The sequence below is a fragment of the Mastomys coucha genome, chromosome X (assembly GCF_008632895.1).
Source record: "Mastomys coucha isolate ucsf_1 chromosome X, UCSF_Mcou_1, whole genome shotgun sequence".
In the NCBI taxonomy this organism is placed as follows: Eukaryota; Metazoa; Chordata; class Mammalia; order Rodentia; family Muridae; genus Mastomys; species Mastomys coucha.
In genome coordinates this window covers 137,132,539-137,150,843 of record NC_045030.1, presented here as the reverse complement: position 1 = coordinate 137,150,843, position 18,305 = coordinate 137,132,539, and the positions used below count along the sequence as shown (strand labels likewise).

Below are 18,305 nucleotides of genomic sequence, written 5' to 3'. Positions count from 1 at the left end.
TTCTTGAGATGTCTAAGACGGATGACTTACCTAATGACTTGAGCAACCGGGTGAGCAGCATCAGTCATAAACCTGGATTCGATCGCAATCTTAATCCGTCTGGGAGGTGACCCATGCCTCGAGCCCCATGTTGGGCGCCACCTGACCTGGCCTGCAGGTCACGTTATTCTGGGGAACGAGGAGGGTCACAACCTGTGAATAAAGAATGGGCGAGAGAGACGACAGGACTCAAGGAAGCATTGCTTTTCAAGAGCCGTTTACTTAGTTGAGGAGAGCATATTTAAAGCAAAAATCTTGGAGGGAGGGGGAGAGGAAGGAGGAAGAAGGAAGTTTACAAGATCTTCTGGGGTTGAGCTCCGGGGTGACAGGTGGGGAGGGGGTGGATGACAGGTGGAGAGGGGGTGGATTTCCATGAATGTTCTTTTCCCAGGGCCAAGCCGGATCCTTGTGATTGTCAAGCAGGATGTTAATCGCCAGGTTCTCAATTAGCTGGGGCAGGATATTTATCTCAGGGCTCTCATGGTTCCCAACAAGGGAGGATGGAAAATATCAGTAAGTATTATGAAAGACATAGCATATTGTTAACCATTTAGCAAAAAGAAACACATGTGATTCTCAGTATAAATATAATTACAGTTTTTATGAACTTTTCCTATTTGACTTAACAATGCTCTCTTCAAGAGCAAAAGACTACATAACAAAAAATCCAATACAAACTAAGAAAAACCTTCTTTTTGATTTGGACAATGTTATCTAAGAAACTCCCAAAACATGGTAGTCTATTGCTATTAACTTTGATTGCTCCCATGAATAAATGGTAAATTCTAATGCTAAAGATGTCATGTACCTTAGACACAGGCCCCTTATGTTAGAACTGATCTTAATGTTTCATTCTTATTACTAGCTTTCATGATACCAGACAGTACCATTCAAACATACAAAAGAGGAGAGCAACCAGCAATCCTACCTAGTTGTTATGCCTATGAACCACAAAAAGGACTAGAATGACAACACAGTTCTAATGTTACTTCAATGCCACATCTACTTTGGGGGTAAAAACAGCTTTATCTGGACTTAAGACCCACTCAACAGGAAGGAATTCATGTCTGATCCTGCAAACCTTGACAAATACCAAAAACTAGTAAAGTCGTGGATCTTGAAGGAGGACCTACAATCATCAATTTATTAAACCAACAGAATCCTTAACTAGATTCTAAATATTTGACCTTATGCTCACAAGTAAGTGTACCCATCATTGAGGAAACTTCTCTGAACCAGATCAAAGCTGTTACAAAAAAAAATACAAGCAATCAACATACAGAGTTTTAGATCCCAGTTCCAATGAATACATATACAAAACAAATGCTACACCCATATCTCTGGAAGCATTGCAGAAAAGGGGGCAGAAAGTTTAAAAAGCCATAGGATCAGAGAGTTTTACTCTGAGACTCTCTCTTATAAATGGCAGAAGCTACACCCATAAAATTTCATAAGCATCCCTGTCTAAAATAAGATAAACAAGAAAAACAGCCATAGACAGGCCAAAGTATAGGGGTGGAGAAGGCTCACAAGCCTCAATACTAAATGAATAACTACAGGTAATTAGAATGAGAATGAGAATAAATATTCCTCTCTAGGAAAGAGCATGCCCATTGATTATTGTATATCATTTAGTCAACCCTGAAAAAATACAAATATCATTACACAGAATAAATGTTATATTTAAGAGAATATATTTACATTCATATAAATAAATATATTTGATCTTGAGAGATCAATACTTAAGTTCATATGTACAAACAAAAATTCAGAATGGCTAAAAATCCTGCACAATATAATAAATTCTGAAGTTATCACTATCACTAATTTCAAGTTCCACTATACAACATGAAGAGACTGATGAATAAAATCTAGTGAAAGACCCAGACATAAATGCACACACTTATGAACACCTATTTTTAAATAAAGAAACCAGAAATATACAGTGGAAAAAATAAAGCATCTTCAAAAATGGTACAAGACTAACTGGACACTGGCATGGAGAAGATTGCAAATGGAATCACATCTATCAGTCTGCATAAAACTCAAGTCCAAGTGGATCATATACTTCAAAATAAAATCAGATACACTAAACTTGCTAGGAGAAGAAGTGGAAAATAGCCTTGAAGGCAAATGCCACAGGAAACCACTTCTTGAACAGAAGAACATCAACAGCACTGGCAATTAATGGGATAAATAAATGGGATTCCATGAAACTCAAAATCTTCTGTAAGGCAAAATACACGACCAATAGGACAAAATGGCAGCCTGAAGAATGAAAAAAGATTTTCACCAACTCCACATCTGACAGAGGGTTAATTTCCAAAGTACATAAAGAACTCAAGAAAGTAGATATCAACAAACCAAATAATTCAATTTAAGCTAGAGTGATGGTTTAATTAAGAACACTGGATGCTGATATAGCTGTCTTCTGAAAGACTCTGCCAGTGCCTGACTAATACAGAAGTGGAGGCTCACAGTCATCCTTTGGACTGATCAAAGGGTCCCCAATGAAGGAGCTAGAGAAAGGAACCAAGGAGCTGAAGGGATTTGCAGCACCATAGGAGGAATAACAATATGAAATAACCAGTACACCCAGAGCTCCCAGGGACAAAACCACCAACCAAAGAGTACACATGGTGAGACTCACGCCTCCAGCTGCATATGTTGCAGAGGATAGCCTAGTTGATAATCAATTAGAGGAGATGCCCTTGTTCCTGTGGCTCTATTTCCCAATGTAGGGCAATGCCAGAGCCAGGAAGCAGGAGAGAATGTGTTGGTAAACAGGGGGAGGGGGGAGGGAATATGGGTTTTCTTTAGAGGGGAAACCAGGAATTTGAAATGTAAATAAAGAAGATATCTAATAAAAAAAAGAACACTGGTTGTTCAATTCCTAGCAACTACATAGAGGCTAACAACTGACTGTAATTCCAGTCTCAGGATATCCAATGACCCTAATAGTATAAGGCATGCAATTGGTACACAGACATACATGCAGGCAAATATGTATGCACATAAAATAGTAAACATTTTTTTAAAAAACAATTAAGGCTGGGATAAAAGTGGTGCAGTAAATTTGACAATGGTCAATCAGGTTGGTTGAGGTTGAGACCCATCCTCCGAGAGAGAGCCTACTCTTAACATTGCCTGAAAGGCAGGAACCCAGAGGTTGGATATCCTGGTGGCCATGAATAGAACCAAACACATTTAGCAAAAAAAAAAAAAAAAATGTAACAATGAATAAAAGAGGCTATGAATTTGAAAGATGTGAGCAAGGTGTGAGATAGAGGTGGTTCTTGACGAAGGAGGGAAAAGCAATATATGATATATAATCTCAAAAATAAAGCTGAAAATAATATTAAATATAATGTGCTCATAAAACTTAGAAGTGTTTTAACTCCAAATAGTAAGAAGAAATCACTAATTCAAAGATATGTTGTTTGGGACATAACTCTATGAATTAGATATCAAAAAGTCATGTAAGTTTAACAGAAATTTTTTCTTCTGCACACTCAACAACTGAGAATAAAACAGATCCATCTCACAATGGGAAGAAAATAGAAAGCCCGGTGAAACCTTAGGGATTTATGAATGTAAGAGAAATTATAAGAAATAAAGTAATAAAACACTCTAGAAAATTAAGCAAGAAAAACAGAAAAGTAAAAACTATGTACATTGTTCATCTAATATAATAGCAGATATAAAACAACAATTTGGATCTAGTGTAGCTTAATATGTACTATAATCACAAAACAACACATAATACACAGACTATACAAAAATATAAGCATTCAAGGACAATTTTGTACAAAATTAAAAAAAAATACCTTTTCCACACTGCTCATGTATGGGTCCAAGTATGGGTTCTTGATAAAAAGAAAGTTATACAATGTCCAGAGCCTTTGCTCTCTCGCAAATGAAGGATGGGGCTGTTCTCAAATTCTTTACTGAAAGTACATTCTCAAATGATACCAACCTTGACTTTTAGATGAAGTAATACATCAACAAAAGGAAATGTGATCTACATCATATCTGAAGAAAGCATGGAAGAAGCTGTTGCTTGCATTTAGGGCTATCAATGACATTGAGAACCCTGTTTGTGTCAGCACCATCTCCTTCAGTAAAAGTGGTCAGTGAGCACTGTAGAAGTTTTCTGCTGCCACTGGAGCCATTCTCATTTCTGGCAGCTTTATGCCTGGGATCTTCACTAACCAGAACCAAGAAGCTTCCAGGAAGCCATGGCTATCTCAGGAATGACCACTAGTCATTCACAGAGTTGTCTTTCATCAACCTGCCCAAAGTTGCTCTTTGTAGTACAATACTCTTCTGTGATACATGGAAATGCCATTCCATGCAATAACAAGGAAGTTCACTCAGTGGGCATAATGTGGTAGATGCTGGCCCCAGAAAAGTATTCCATTGTTGTGGCACTATCTCCCATGAGATGTCATCAGCAAGAGTTATTACTATTTACAGTGACTCAGACACTCTAACTGTACCCTTTAGACTGTGCCAACTTTTAGGCATTGAGAGACTCTGGATAACCACCTTACAGTTGGATAAGAACATAAGTAAAGGAGACTTCCTTCTTAACCCCTTTCATGGGAATTTTTTTTCACATCCCTATTCCAAGATTCCTGGTTTTAAAAAAATTCATCCAGCCAGTGCATCCTTCCAACTACAAGAAAGATACTTCCCTTGCTAGGCTATGGTGGACATATTTTAACTGTTCATTTCCATCTCATTGTAAGACACTGGTCAAATAAATTGGTCAAATAAAATCCTACTAGAATGTTTATCCAGACACTAGTTTGAAGTGTCCATGAGCAAGGTACAACCTATACAATGCTGTCTATGCTGAAGCCTATGCACTTAATGAAATGCTGATTCAACATATAGAACATTGGCAAAAGAACACTGGAAAAGGAATGGAATTTTATTCCTGGAAGGTAATAATATTCCCACTGAATAGTATGAAGTGTCAACATTTGACTAAAAGTTTGCCATAGGTTTTAAATACAAAAGTATTTTACTAAACTTTCTCCCAAGTGGGTTTATTTCTGTACCCTTTTGCTGCATATAACATAAACCTGTTTTCTGGTATGAGTTAGTATCAAGAGACAAGAGCATACTGGAAATATTAGAATCAATGCTATGGAATATTTCCCACAATGTAGCACTAAGAACCTATTGCTGAAAACACTCATAGTAGCCACTTGAAACGTGGAGAAATCAATCTGATACTCAACTGGAAACTCCACCCTTACTGACTAGTCTTTGTAGTGCTGAAAGGTGCTTCTCTTACTAAGGGAAGCAAAGAGAAATCATCAATTTCTCCAAGTTAGAAACTCTGAAATCTATAATAATGGCATGCCAACAAGATTGTGCTACAAATATTAGGAGTTATCCAACCTAAGTCCAATTTTATCATTTTATTTAAGATTCACTCCATAAAACAGTACCCACATCTGACACTGTATATATAAACAAAAATGCTAGAATGGATAGGTCATAGGCTCAGGAAAAAGCCAAATTTTCTGCTAAAGGACCATATAATAAGACAACTCTTAATAGCATGACTCTATACTTCTTCATTAGGGCATCCCTCAACTCTAATCAGAGAAGCTTCTTCCTGAATAGATAATAACTAACACAGACAGCCACAACTGTACAAAGGGCAGAGAGTGAGACACTTTGAAGGATTTATCCCTAAACTGGATGTCTCTATAACACCATTCACCTCAGAACTTATGCATCAATGTCAAAGAGGAGATAGAAAAAAATGTAAGAGCCATGAGTGATTGAAGATTTTTAAGAAAAGTACTGTGAAGGTTCTATGCCCCAGTGTAGGGGAATGCCAGTGCCAGGAAGTGGGAGAGAGTGGGTTGGTGAGCAGGGAGATCGGGGCAGGAACAGGGATATTTTTTATTTTCTTTTATTTTCTTTTTGTTTCCAGAAGGGAACCTGGGAAAGGAGATATAATTTAACATGTAAATAAAGGAAATATCCAATAAAAATGATTTGTTTTGAAAAAAAGGAAACATTATTTTATAAGCAGTACAGGGTAGACACACACATATGAACTCAAAGAAATTATGATAGCATTCAAAGAGCTCTTGAACATGAGTCATACAAAATCCTAACACAAATAAGTAGTGAGCACAAATTTTCACCTTTGCAAAAGAAGCTATTTGCAAATAATATCTTCCTATAGGAGGAAAATCAATTTTAATGGAATAATTCTGCATATATAAGCTACACTTCAGAGTTGACCACATATTCAAGAGCTGGCCAAAACAAATGGGACTCCATGTTTTTAGTGGCTTATTTTTGGGTCTGGAAGGTTTTAAAAGAGAGAAACAGAATAGGAAATTGGATGTGTAGAGATAGAGTTATTGAGACACAGGTAAATATATGACAAAATGATAAAACTTTATAAAAATTCTCACAGATTTTTTCAAAAGAAAAGAGTTTAAGTTAATGATTTTTCCCAGTATATTTCCAATACATACACATAATTATACTTTGAACATTCGAAACTAAGTTTGTATACAGAAGCAAGAATCATGTATGTCCTTTAAATGATCAATAATTTGTTGGTTGATTTGATGAAATGCTTATTTTCTTACTTTAAGTAATTCTGCATCTGTATATATGTTATAAGAAACTCAATTCATGACCTGATGGTCTAATAATACTGATGAGGAAAAACCTGTTGATAATGACTCACTCTTCATGACTATTACTAAGCAGTGAATGTTGTAAGTCATTATCTCCATTGTGAAACTGATATTTCCAATCCATAATGATATTTAGTTCTAGTTGTATATTCCTTTCTTTTATTGTATTGAGGTCTTCTAATAATGTCACATTTTAGAATAGATAACTGAAATTAGAAGCATTCAGATTTTCAGATTATCTTTCCAAAAGTGCATATATACTTTAAACTACAACAATAAATTTATTTCAGTTGGCTCCTTTCCTACAGAACAACAAATTTATAAATCCTTCTGGTTATCAATTCAATACTAATCAAAGAGGGAAACTGAATACAGAATATGACATTCTCTATTCTATGACTCTTCTACCAGCTCTTGGACTTAATGTGAAAATAGAAAAGTTTTTCCAAAGTTTTCTGCATGGTCAGCAATTATATATAAGTGAAGAAATGATAGATTGACCATGGACTTTAGACAGGTGAGATAAATTTCAGAATGATTTTTAATTATAAATGAAGAAATATCACTTATTTATTTATATTTTTATCATAAAACATATATTACAATATGTTTATAATACTTGTCCCAACCCACGGGACAATCAACAGGTAATGGGGGACCACCTGGAAGAGAATGGGGGGACAAGAAACGTGAAGAAGGGACAGCAAGTCAGGAAGTCAAATCAAGCTTACAAATTTTTATCATTCCCACAGAGGTTATATGCTCATAGAAGCAGGATATGGGATGAGGGGGGTGGAGAGTCGCTTTGTCTCTGGGGAGTGCAGGTGTTCTCAAGAACAGGATGTTAACTGAGTAAAAAATTCAGAAGAAAGAACAGAACAGAATAGGTTGCTAGGCACCTAACTGCAAGATCTATAGCTGTTTGTTCTTAACTGATCTAGTACTTTCCCATGGAGGCCCAGACTTTGTGTCAGTAAGCACTTATGGCTGCCACAGCAGTTACCGTTCAAACAAGGTCGCTCCCAACAAATACTATTTAAAAATTATAATAAAATATTTCTCTGATTTGTTATACTTGAAAATAAATGAAAATTTTTAGTGATATAACTGCAAATCACAGGTTGTATTAAGTGGATAAATCTCCTTTTACTAACACATATGTAATTTTTGTTAGACACTGCCATCAGTATGCAATATGCCATGCAGTGTAGTAGTCTGAAAATTCCTTCAGAAAGGAAAGGCTGTCTGCTGTTTTGATTGTACCCCATGCCAGAGAATGAAATTTCCAGCATGACAGGTAATTATACGCCTTACCAACTGGTCAAGTTGCATTTTTGAAACAGATGAGTTTGTCAGTCACTATATAGATATGTTATTTAAGTACCCATTATAATGCTGCAGTACATAATTTTACATAGATATTAGAAATTTGAAAAGTGGTGGTATCTGTCTTGTCTCAAGAGTTCCAGGGAAGTATTGAACATGAAATAATTGGTAGTATACCAAGTAACTAACACATATCATAATTATTGTAGGGATGAGAAAAACTAGATAAACAATAAAACAATAAAAATTATATCAAGACAAGTGCATAAATATTTCACTGAAATTTTAACATGAACAAAGTAGAGGTGGATATAGTACTCAGATATAAAACAATGCATTAGAATGAATGTTCAGCATTAACTTAGGCAGTGGTGATGCGTCTTTAATCCCAGCACTCACATTCAGGAGGAAGAGGCATGTGAATCTAGTCTTGAAAAAACAAACAATAAAAACAACAAACATAAATAATATTTAGCATTTTTGACTCAACAATAAAGTGAATAATGCAAGAAAAATTTGAAATGAATATTGTATTGAAATATTGCAATAAAAGGTTTATTGATTTGATACAGTAACATAAATATAAAATCAAAATTAATGAACTAAATATATTTTCTTCATCAGTTCAACACAGAAAAATATTATATTGTAATTCTTTTCATTTAACTTGTTACTTTCATATATTTCAAAAGATATAAATATATTTATATTATGTATAGTAATGATGAAATGGTAATTAAATAATTCAAAAGAATAAACAAGTTATCCTCAAACTTCTTAAAACTGTGACCCTTTAATATAGCTCCTAATGTTGTAGTAAAACTTCCTCTAACTATAAAATTATTTTTGTTACCATTTAATGACTGTAATTTTGCTATGCTTATGAATTATTTTGTAAATAACTAACAAAGCCAGCACAGTCAGTGAAAGGGTCTCAAGAGAGGAAGAGACAATTAGACAACATTATAACATGACTTCAGCCATTGCTGAAGCTGAAGCAGATTTTTTTTTATTCTACTTTTATACCATTCTAGGCATAAGCAAAAACAGAGTCAGAAAGAGGACAAAGACAAAGTAGTCAAGGAACAAACATGCATAAACAGAGTGGCTATGGAACAAACAAAGAAAACAAAGGTGTCATGATTATTGTTCTCAGGAACATAAAGAGCCAACCAAGATACAAAGAACACATTCCTCAGCTGTTTTCATCTTAATCCTTGTCAAAAACTTATCTGACCCTACTCCTTTGATCTGGTATATTGGAAATATTCTTGACAATATCCTTGAAGCTACACAAAGAACTCACCACAAATAATGATCTGTGTTTTCCAATGATATTAGACAACACACAATATATTGAGAAGCACTAGATTCCCTTCATGCTAAGATAACAGTTTAGAAAAACAAGGTGAATTTAAAATAGCTGAATAATAATGTATGCTGCTGATGGAAAGACTGATATACAAAATGTAAATTGTATATGATTTTCCAATTCTATTGAAATTTTAAAATTGAATAAACTTCAGTGTAAATTTCAATGTAATTATAGAAGGAGATTCTTGAGCCCACCTAGGACTATGTGTCATTGCTTATCATTAAGAGATGCAAAATATTCTTTCTGTGGTGCTTTCTCATTAAGGACTTTCAGTAGATTAATACTTAAACCTAATTTTAAAAAGTAGTGAAAATATGATGTGCTCTAGTCTAAAATTCTCACATAAAACTAATGATACTTCCTTTCCTGTACTAGGCATGGATCAATGTGGGAATTGTCCAAATGATCAGTGTGTCAACATGAAACAAACTCACTGCCTAAAGAAAGTTGAGACCTTCCAGGCTTATGAAGACCCCTTGGGTATGGCTCTGGCCTGTTTGGCCCTGTGCTTCTCTGCTCTCACAGCTGTTATACTTAGTATCATTTTGAAGCACCATATGACAATCCCATTGCCAAGGCAAATAACTGACTTCTCAGCTACATTCTGCTCATCTCTCTCATATTTTGTTTCCTTTGTTCCTTGCTCTACATTGGCCGTCCCCATATGGCTACCTGCATCCAGCAGCAGACCAAATTTGCAGTTGTTTTCACTGTAGCAGTTTCTGTTATTTTGGCTAAAACAATTATTGTAGTCATGGCTTTCAAGATCACTGATCCAAGAAAAATAAATGAGACAAATGTTAGTAACAAGTGCAAGTAACTCTATCGTTCCCATCTGCACCATGATCCAATTTATTCTCTGTGGAACCTGCCTAGGGATATCGCCTCCTTTGTTTATACTGATCCACACTTTGAACATGGTCACATGATCACTGTTTGCAATAAGGATTCAGTTATTGCATTCTACTGAGTCCTGGGTTACTTGGGCTTATTAGCTCTGGGGAGTTTCACTGTAGCTTCTCTGGCCAGAAATCTGCCTGATTGATACAATGAAGCCAAGTTTCTAACATTTAGCATGTTGGTGTTCTGTAGTATGGGGGTTTGCTTAGTATAATTCTTGATTAATGCATAATTATCCATGAGAATTAGCACACATGACTGTTACCTCCCCCTTCAGCTCAGTCATCTGACCTCTGACAGTCTCAGCTTGGAAACTACTATTCCCACCTGGGGAGCTCAAACAAAAAGCTCTCCGCAGACTGTCAGTTCATTCCTTGAAGAAGCCGTCTAGAAGTTCACACACCAAGATACGAATACTTCAGGCCTACTGCCTGAAGACATTCAAATTGCTGGGAACTTTGGCACCTGACCTTTTCTGCAGTGTTTATGTTATGCAAATATCATGTAACCTAGAGATTTGGTTTCGGTTTTTCATTTGACTATAAAAATCCTAGCCTTCCTAAGTAAAGTTGGATACCTTGATTGGAGAATATTTTGACTTGGTGTTTGTTATTTCTCTCGAATTTCAAATTCTCTTTCAGGTCCTTGCTCCCTCTGCTGAGAGAACCCCATTGGTGAAACTACATGCAGTTTCAGATGGCATGGAAATATGGCCTCAGGCACAGAGGATAAACACAGGACACACTGTCAAAAGCAGAGCTCTGCCAAGGATCAGAAGAAAAGGACAAAATGTTGTACACCATTCTGCATGGTAGGCAATTCTTATGCTAGCACTAGCCTTATTTTCATATTGTAGAAGTGTGTTGTTTGTGCAGAAGAGTATGGGATTAGGTTGGGTTTGTCACCTAGGGGTTATGACAGTGAAATGTGTTCAAATGAGTCAAAAGCAGCAGTACAGAGTTCAAATAAGTTGCTTCAGACAAGAGGAAATAAGGGTAGAAAAAATGCATTGAAAGACCTCTCGGATGAGATAGAATCTTGTTGCCCATGGATTCAAGAAGTAAGGATTTTAAATAAAAAGACATGGGAAAAAAATTGGAAGAGCTCTGAGGAATAATCAGGCCGATAGATTCACTCTCCACCTTTGGGCACTCATAAAGGAGAGATCATAGAAGAGAGAGGTAGAGTATCAGATAGCGAATTGATCTCACAGGAGTCTTCGAGCACAGATACAGAAAGTGAAGAGAGTCAGAATACTTCCTCAAAAAGCAGATCTAATAGATCTCGTGGAGAGGACTGGCTTCCATGTGCATCTTCTGCTCCTTCTAGGTCCTCTATGACATCATCTGCCTCTTCTATGTAGCCTATAACAGGATAGAAGGCTCAGAGAGATTTACAAATAAATAAATTGGAGTTTGAAATCAAGTTGCAGAAATTGAATAATGAGCTGAGTGAACTAAAGACATATCAGGCAAAAGAAAGGACAGTAATCTTGAGACAGTTCAATCACCTTTAGAGAGAGCAATTAATCAGGCTCACGAAAACGGGCAAGACACTTCGGGAGTGCTAGTGTTTCCTGTAGTGGAAATGCTTGATCAGCAAAAAAAGAGATATAGATGATATCAGACCTTAGAGTTCAAGGTGATAAAAGATCTAAAAGAAGCAGGCTCAATATGGTCCAAATGCCCTGTTTACGCAGGCACTATTGGACAATGTAATAGAGTCAAATTTAACACCTCAAGATTGGAGGAAGTTATCTAAGGCTTCATTGCAAGGAGGTGATTTTTTTTTTACTTTGGAGTTCAGAATGGTGGGAGGTCAGCCAAAGAACAGCTGTGCAGAATGCTCAGTCAGGTAATCCAGACTGGAATCTAGATATGTTCCTGGGAGACGGGCAGTATGAAGGAAATGCTAAACAGATTGGGTATCCTGCTGGGGTATATGCACAAATTGTGATGGCAGCGAGATAGGCTTGGATTCAATTGCCTATGAAAGGTGAGGTTAATGGAAGCCTAGCTGGCATCCAACAAGGTCCAGAGGAACTTTTTCAAAATTTCATAGCCGGGATACAGCAGGCTGCGAGTAGAATTCTTGGGGAATCTCATATGGACAGACCATTTATTACACAGTTGGCTTATGAGAACGCTAATGCAGCATGCAAAGCTGCTATTCAGCCACAAAAGGTTTGGATGGATTTATCTGGATATATTTGCCTTTGTGCAGATATTGGATCTTCCTATAACCAAGGTTTGGCAGCTGCATTGCAGGGAACTACGGTTCAAGAGATCTTGGTGTAAAGGCAGGAGAATAAAGGATGTATTAAATGTGGAAGTCTGAATCATTTTAAAAATGATTGCCCTAGGAAATCAGGGGCCACAAACAGGCAGCAGTCAGGCACTGCCCCAAAAATCTGTCCTCATTGCAGGAGGGGGAAGCATTGGGCCAGAGATTGTGGATTTAAAAAAGGCTTTCAAGACAATACCTTGTCGGGAAACAAGTGGAGGGGGAAGCCCCAGGCCCCCTTCCTAAAACAACAGGCAGCATATGGGGCCATGAGGCTGCCTGCCGCATAGCCAAGGAAATCTGTCTTTGAACTTTTCAGGGCAACCCCAGGAAGTGCAGGATTGGACCTCTGTTCCACCTGCCACATAGTATTAACGCCAGAAATGGAAGATCAAATTCTGCTTACTGGAGTCTTTGGGCCCTTGCCTACAAAGACTTGGAGACTGCTTATAGGGAGGAGTAGCTTAATTGTGAAAGGATTGCAGATTTATCCAGGTGTTATTGAATGGGACTATCAAGGGGAGATTAAGATTATGGCTGCTTTACCTCGTGATGTTATTATAGTACCTACTAACGAGAGAATTTTAATCCCTCTGTACCCAATGCCTTCTAATTTTGTTAAAAATGAGAGAGGACAGAGTTGCTTTGGTTCTTCTGATGTATACTGGGTACAATCACTAGCAAGAGACCTAATCTTAAATTAACTACTGAAGGAAAAGTTTTGAAGGTTTAATAGATACTGGAGTTGATGTGACTATCATTAGAGGACAAGACTGGCCCTCAACCTGGGCTTTGTCTGAGACTCATGTCCAAAGAATTGGTTATGCCAATAACCCAAAAACGAAGCTCTAAGCTTTTGACTTGGAGAGATGAGGAAGGTAATTCAGGGCAAATTCAACCTTATGTATATCAAATCTGCCTGTTACTCTGTTGGAGAGAGATCTGTTGTCACAAATGGGTCTTGTTTTGTGCAGCCCTAGTGAAATAGCTAATAAGCAGAGGTCAGAACAGAACATTAGAACATCTGGAGGCCTTAAGCCTCCTTCTAATAGTAAAGGTTTGAAGCATTTTCCATGATGGCCACTATCTTGCCTGCACACCATGCAGATAAAATTCAGTGGATTAATAATATCCCAGTGTGGGTTGATCAGTGGTCTTTATGTCAAGAAAAGATAGAAGCTGCTTCTTTGTTAGTGCAGGAGCAATTGGGGGCAGGATATCTGAAGGAATCTAATTCCCCGTAGAATATGCCAATATTTGTCATCAAGAAAAAATCAGGTAAATGGAGATTGTTACAAGATCTAAGAAAGGTAAATGAAACAATCGTAGTTATGGGAGCATTGCAAATTGAATTTCCATCTCCAGTGGCAATTCCAAAAAATTTTATAAGATAGTTATGAATTTAAAGGACTCTTTCTTTACAATTTCTTTGCACCCTGAGCATTGCAAGAGATTTGCTTTTAGTGTTTCATCTGTCAATTTTAAAGAACCTATGAAAAGATATCAATGGACAGTCCTTCCTCAGGGCATGGGTAATAGTCCCATGTTATGTCAAAAATGTGTGGCACAAGTCATTGAACCTATAAACAAAAAATGGCCAATGATTTATATTGCCCACTACACAGATGATGTCCTATTAGCAGGAAAAAAAATCCTTAGGATATACTTCTATGTTATAGAGACAAGTTGCCTTAAATGAAAAGGAACTGCAAATAGATCCAGAAAATATGCAAACTCGGGATCCATATAATTATTTAGGCTTTACACCCATGGATCAAGCTATCATTCCTCAAAAGATAGTAATTCATAGAGACAGATTAAAAACCTTAAATGATTTTCAAAAATTCTTAGGTGATATAAATTGGCTTCATCCCTATCTAAAGCTTACTATAGGAGAATTGAAACCTTTATTTGATATTCTCAGAGGTAAGTCTGATCCAAATTCTCCTAGATTTTTAACTAGAGAAGGAATGTCATCTTTACAACAGGTAGAAAGAGCTATTAAAAATCAATTTCTTACTTACATAGATTATTCTTTACCCTTGCATTTATTAATTTTCAACACAACTCACACTCCTACAGTGTTGTTATGGCAAAAAGCACCTCTCATGTGGATGCATTCAAGGATGTCTCCTAAACATAATATCTTGCCATATTATGAGGCTGTGGCCCATATGATCATGCTTGGTAGAAAGCAAGCACTGACTTATTTTGGCAAAGAGCCAGATGTTATCATTCAGTCTTTTACTTTATGTCGAGATTCCTGGTTAAAACAGCGTATCACAAATTGGTTGCTTGCTCAGATAGGATTTCAAGGAATTATAGATAATCATTATCCTCAAGATAAACTGATAAAATTCTTAAATATGCATGAATTGATTTTTTTCCTAACATGACTTCTTTACAGCCTTTGAGTAATGCCCTTGTGATATTTACTGATGGTTCCTCTGAAGGATGAGCTGGATATCTTATGAATAATCAACAGGTAGTCATAGAAACTCCTGGTCTCTCAGCTCAGATAGCTGAATCAACCACAGTATTAAATGCGTTTCAGGCTGTGACTGATGCTTTCAATCTTTTCACTGATAGCTTATATGTGGCACAGTCAGTTCCTTTGTTAGAAACATGTGGTATGTTTAATTTTAATACTACAGCAGGATCTCTATTTTCAAAATTGCAAAATGTCATTCTTGCACAAAAAAAAAATCAGTTTTATATTGGTCATATACAAGGTCACTCTGGTCTTCCTGGACCATTGGCTGCAGGCAATAATTGTATTGATAGAGCTCTTGTAGGAGAAGTTTTAGTTTCAGATACTGTTGCACTGGCTAAATGTGATCATTAAAAATTCCATCTTTCTAGCCATACCTTAAGGCTTAAACATAAAGTTTCCAAAGAACAAGCAAGAATGATTGTAAAACAATGCCCTAATTGTGTTACATTATCTGCCGTTCTGCATTTAGGGGTAAATCCAAGAGGCCTTATGCACAATCATATTTGGCAGAAGGATATAACTCATTATGCAGAATTTGGAAAGCTTAAATATATACATGTCTGTATTGATACTTGTTCAGGATTCATATTTGCTTCCCTGCATTCAGGAAAAGCCTCTAAAAATGTAATTGATCATTGTTTACAAGCCTTTAATGTTATGGGCTTACATAAATTCATTAAGACAGACAATGGACCAGCTTACTCTGGCAATAAAAATTTATCTTTTTGTAAAGAATTTGGCATTAAACATAAAGCTGGAATCTATTATAGCCCAATGGAGCAAAGAATTGTTGAATGTGCACACCACACTCTTAAAAATTGGCTTCTTAGAACTAAAGAAGGGGGATGGTATCCTCCTAGATCTTCAAAGGCACACCTTGCCTTTGTGTTATTTGTTTTGAACTTCCTGCAGACTGACATCAAAGGTCAGTCCTCCACAGACCGACATTAGCATCCTAACACTTCAAGTTCTTATGCCACTGTGAAATGGAGAGATCCACTCACTAACACATGGAATGTCCCAGATCCTGTTTTGATTTGGGGCATTTGATTTGTGTATTTTTTCTCAGAAAGAAGATGGAGCGTGTTGGCTGCTTGAAAGATTGATATGTCAGGTGGATGGAGGTCCACAGCCTTCTTAATAATTGTGCTCAAATGCACTGCTGAAAAATCTTTTTCTTTTTTCTTTTGTTTTTGAGCTGACAGCTTTTTTGTCACTCTGGAAATGCTTCTCCCCACTTAATTCAAAAAGTTGGTCTCTCTGGGAGCTAAATAAACAATTCAAAATTGCTTGCTCACACCCAGAGCTAAAGTTTGTTTACTCCTGCAGCTTTTAGCCCTTTTATCTAAAGGCTCAAGCAATCCAGGATTTTCTAGCCTGAAGTTCCTAATCTGTAATTGAATTGAGGCCTGTTCTCTAGGTAAAGGTTCCCAGAGTTGGAGCTGGTATTTTGCAATTCAATCAGGTGCCTATACTCATCTCCAGCACACTGGTGCACAGCTTCAGGTGGACTTCAGAGAGAGCAGTTTTCAAAGAGACTGTGACAGCTTGTGGACATTGCAGGTGGTAAAGACATGTCTTGGCACTGGGTGCATGGGAATAAGGTGCATTTTGAAAACCTGTGTTCAGCGATTTAGATCTCTGGCAGTATCCACCTAAGGCGGGGTCATGTGCCGAGTGGCTGTTTAAAAAAAAAAAAAAACACAAAAAGATCCCGATTTGTAGAATCCAAACTAGATGCATGTGATTTCCGATGACTGGTAAGATATTAGCCAGTAGATGTTATTCTGCAGGTGAGCCACCATGAAAATTCCCGTGCAGGACTGTGGTGTATGATTATGCCTTAATCCTGCTATTTTCTAAATAAAAAGGGAGGAATTGTTACCTCCCCCTTCAGCTCAGTCATCAGACCTCTGACAATCTCAGCTTGGAAAATATTCCCAGTTGGAGAGCTCAAACAAAAAGCTCTCTGTAGACTGTCAGTTCCTTTGAAGAAGCCACCAAGATATGTGGTACACACCGAGACATGAATATGCCTACTGCCTGAAGACATTCAAATTGCTGGGAACTTTGCAGTGTTTATGTTATGCAAATGTCATGTAAACTAGAGATTTGGTTTGGGTTTTTCATGTGACTATAAAAATCCTGGCCTCCCTAAATAAAGTTGGATACCTTGATTGGAGAATATTTCGACTTGGTTTTTGTTTTCTCTCGCAATTTGAATTCCAGTTCAGGTACTTGTTTCCTCCTCTGAGAGAACCCCATAAATGAAACTTCAGGCAATTTTACATGATTAGCATTAATTAACTCTCTGTTAGAAATTACCTAACATTCATATTTTTTACTCTCATTTTCTCTTACCCTGTTTAATATGGTAAATACCAAATGAAGCTTTTCTTTTAAAAAAAAAATAGAAGTTTCTGCTATATAAAAAATCAGTTGGTAATTAATCAAAAATAAAAGATTAACCTTAAATAATAGCATAATCAAAATTTTATTTGATTTATTTTTATTGCTGAATTAAACTTCACAATATTTATCCATTATTAGACAGCACATCCACATGAACATTAAGTAGATCAGACCCATTAAGACTAAAACACATCCCTTGTAACTTGATTCCTAATTGCATGATAAATTTATAGAGATAGATGACTAATTGACAGATAGTACATATGAAAAGGAAAACAAAAAAAATTCAGCACGAACTTGCCCACGTAAGCCTGGGATTGAAAGAGTTAAATTTGAGACCAGTGTTAGAGAGGATTATTGAAAACCACAGGGGCCAGGCCTGTGAATACAGATCAAAGTAAGCTGTTAGTAGGATGGCCAGGTCAGGGACAAGTTGTTAGCCAGGGAACTATAAAACACAGAGATAAGGAAATTGCAAGGAGATGCCTGTAGCCCAGGTCAGGGGATCATAAAACACGAAGATAAGGGACATGTCCTGAGCCTAGGCGCCTGGGACGTGTTCAAGAGGACATTGAGTGATGAATCATGGGCCATTTGGTTTTTTTAGGTGCTAGCTAAGGGTCATTATGAACTTTGAATAGCACTCTTTTTTTCTCTCCCCTTTTTAGGAATTTCACTTCCCTTTTTAGGAATTCTCAACTCTAACCTACACGAACTAAATTTAAAATAACCAATCATGTATAGCCACCCTGACTCCTTTGTTCCCTCAGATCTTTTTTTCCTATAAAAACCCCTA

General features: G+C 36.8%; 1 pseudogene; it reads left to right on the top strand.

The window, feature by feature from the left end:
* The first annotated feature begins 4,483 nt into the window (after nucleotides 1-4,483).
* On the top strand, nucleotides 4,484-10,534 carry LOC116096514 (annotated as a pseudogene).
* The last annotated feature ends 7,771 nt before the right edge of the window (nucleotides 10,535-18,305 follow it).